Source organism: Marmota marmota, unplaced genomic scaffold, assembly GCF_001458135.2.
Source record: "Marmota marmota marmota unplaced genomic scaffold, marMar, whole genome shotgun sequence".
Classification (NCBI taxonomy): domain Eukaryota; kingdom Metazoa; phylum Chordata; class Mammalia; order Rodentia; family Sciuridae; genus Marmota; species Marmota marmota.
Genome location: NW_026000221.1, coordinates 27,727,023 through 27,730,522, shown reverse-complemented (window position 1 = coordinate 27,730,522; position 3,500 = coordinate 27,727,023). Strand labels below are relative to the sequence as shown.

Sequence of the window (3,500 nt, the reverse complement as noted above, 5' to 3'; positions counted from 1 at the left end):
CAGGTGGACCCCCCCCCCCATCCACCCACTTTCTACACATCCAGTAAATTTCCAATGCCTTTACCCACCCTAAGAACCATGTGGCTGACAGGGGACCCTGCTTCTGGGGGCTGTGACGCTCCAGGCTGGCTGAGGAATTTCTCACCTGCCCGGAGCACACAGAGTTCCAGGGGATCTACAGTTCCAGGGTTTCCACACATGGAGACTATTACCAGCTGTCTTTGGTGGTGGGGACAGAAAAATAGAGATCATCAGACACTTCCACCCCCGGACACCATCACCACCACTCCTAGGGGTTGAGCCCAGGGGCACTCTATCACTGAGCAACACCTCCGGCCATTTTTATTTTTTATTTGGAAACAGGGTCTTGCTGAATTTCCCAGGCTGGTCTGAACCTTGAGATCCTCCTGCCCCAGCCTCCTGAGTCAGTGGGATGATACACATGTGCCCCCAACCCCAGCTACTCCAGCTCCTCAGAGCTTCTTGAAAATTCATGAAGAATGAGGCTGACTGTCATGACCAAGCCTGTTCAGTTGTGAAACCTGCTTCTTGGGGACAGAGGTGGTGCTGCCTATCTGGAGGAAAGACTGTGGCTATGGGGTTTTCTGAAGGATGAGGAGTTGTATCAGGACTCAAAATATCCAGGTTTTTTGAAGACCACTTTGGCTCCTGGGATGATGGGGCCTCTCTTACTTCTGGAAAAAGGACCAGAACTTCCAATTTCTTGCTCAAGGACCAAACTGTGAGCCCGCAAGAGCCACCAGTGAGCTCTGCAGCCTCAGCTCCCACATGGGCACCCCCTGTACCTGCAGCCCTGTGTCTATACTGTCTCTACTGCTGTAGATGCTCATGCCATTCCTGAGACTCAGTCCAAATGTCACCTCTTTTAAGAAGCTTTCTCTTCTCACCCAGACCTCCAGCTTTTGCTAAAAGCAGCCGGGTACCAGTACACTGTGTGTCACGGCTAATGGACTGTCTGCTCCCCCCCTGCACCCTGAGCTCCCAGGGGACCAGGAATGTGTTTGTCCCCCTTTGGGATTCCTCGGCCAGCACAGACTGACGCTGAAGAAGGATTTGATGAACACACGAGCAAGTTGCAGAACAATATATGCAGAGACAAAGAAAACCAAAGGAGACTTGCGTACCCTGGATCCCCATACCACCTTAGCGCAGGACCTCATCGGGGTGCGTGCCTAGATATCATTTAACTGTTTGTTATTAGGATTTTTATTGATGATAAGAAAATGGAAAAACTGATTCTGGGAGCTTTGGTATCCAGGGCACAGTTCCTGCTTGGGCTCCAGGATCCTCATTCACAGGGGCCTTTCTCCAGTGTTTCAGGAGAACAAGGGGTTCAGCGTGTCCCCAGCACAGGCCACAGCCTGGGCCCAGAGGCAGGCACTTGCCATGGAAAGGTCGCAGGAAGACGGAGGTGCATCTGAGGGTGGTACAGGACAGAGCTGAGGAGTCCAGCCTCCTGACAGGCAGAGGAGATGTTAGACCCTAAGGGGACTGCAGGGACAGGGGTCTGTGGAGGAGACATAGCCCCCCAGCCCCTATCTCTGCTCAACTCCATGAACCCTATCAAGATCATTCCTTCCCGCTCACACGCACCCCACCCTCTCTGCCTTGATGCTTGGACGAAGGAAGGAAGGAAGGAAAATTCAGGTGCCCCTTCCAGGAAGCCCAGGGAGGCCTGCATGAGGACTGCCCAGCCCCTGTGGGGTGGGAGGACGAAGGTGGGTGTGAGGCCCCAGCCGGACACTTGGAGGAAGACCATGTTCCCTGCCATGGATCTGCTTGGGCAGAAGCTTCTGGAGGCTACAGCCATGGTTGGTCCAGATCAGTGTGAGGAGCAACCCACGATCAGGGCCATCCAGCTGTCCCCCTAGGGGCACGTGAATGAACGGGCTCACAGGTCTTGGAAAATGAATCACCAGGGTCTCAGGCAGGAGGAGAATCTCCCACTAAATGCCCTGCACCACGTGGTCACCTTTTGGTGGCAGAAAGAGAACTGTCAGATAACAGGGCCATTCCTGGCGCAGAAACTGTCCCCAGAGGATTCCCAAGGGAGGAGCCAGAGAAACTGCTGACCTCCATCCACACAAGGACTTACAGATGTGCAAACGTACATACGTGCATTCACATGCTCACCCTCAGCCCAGCTCAAAATGAACAGCCATGGCCTATACAGACATGCCCACAACCCCCCTGACAGCAGCCTGCACCCTGCACCCCAGACTTGCATGTGGGATGTGTATTGTGCCTGGAGAACTGCAGGCATCCTCATGCACCCACAAGGTTGCAGAGGGCCACACATCCAAACGCGTTCCTAGAGACACACCCGTCTTCAGCTCTTCACTGGAACCCTGAACCCCAAACTCCCAAACTCATCCACAGGTACACAAGCAGCTTCTACCAGGTGGGTGGCCCAGACCCACCCAATACACAGATCATGAGAGTACCCAAGTGCACTAGTACCCAGGCACGCACCCTGGCTCACACACACAGGCTCACCAGCACTGACCTCTCTGAACTTGGTTGACCCCTAGTCCTTACCTCAAGAGATCAACCCTCCTCCCTCCAGCTCCTGCTAGGAGACATCATTATGAAAGGAAGAACTTCGTATTCAAAGTTCCTTGTCTTCCCCTTCCTGGGGCCCAGCCTAGGAGCACCAAAGCTGAGGTACAGGACCTGTGGCCAGGAGCTCTTTCCCCTGCCTGGCCCTGAGCAGCCTCCAAGCAGAAAGAAAAACCCCTAAAGGTCAGCAGGGACAGAAGGGGGGGCTGGCTGGGCCTTCAGAAAGGGAAGGAGGGAAGGGACAGTCAGAGCTGCTGAGTTTCACTGAGATGCACTGAGCACCTACTACGTGTGGGAAATGCACTGAGCACCTACTACGTGCGGGAAATGCTCATACTGAATTCTCCCGCCCCTTTGCAAGCTGCACATCAGGGATGGAGAGGTGTGTGGCTCGTCCTGACTCCCAGGCTGGCGAGGAGGGGAACTGGGCCTGGAAGGCAGGAGGCTCCCTCTGGAGCCCACTGTCTCAGCTGACATTTTTGGCCCAGAGCCACAGACCTCCTTGGACAGTCATGGTCTAGGTGACAGAAAACTGATGTGACCTGGACATAAGCTCATCCTCCAAACCTGGAGGTCCATTAACTGGGCTGTCCAACGGCGGACGGGCGCACTCAGGCCGCCTCACCCAGTACAGAAAGGGCCTGGGGCCCGCTGAGCGGAGGCAGGGCGGGGGTCTGCCTGCACTGGCCTCAAGGGGGAGGGGGCGATGCTGTTATTACCCATGAACAGGGGGAGGTGGAAACCTCAACGCTTCACGCTCCAGCCGACAGCAGCCTCGGCCCCACGGGAACCCAGTCCTCCGAGAGCTAGTTGCTATGGATACACTCCCGAGGGTCCCAGCCTGCCAGCCCCCAAGCCCCTGCACAGCCCCCAGAGTCTGCTCTGACATGAGTGAGTCCCGGGGGAGGGAAGGGGTGGGC

General features: G+C 55.7%; 1 protein-coding gene across 5 annotated transcripts in view; it reads right to left on the bottom strand.

Annotated features, from left to right (window-relative positions):
* Znf423 (zinc finger protein 423) overlaps positions 1-3,500 on the bottom strand; it is a 278,391-nt gene that overhangs the window by 120,975 nt on the left and 153,916 nt on the right. The gene's annotated exons all lie outside the window — the stretch shown is intronic.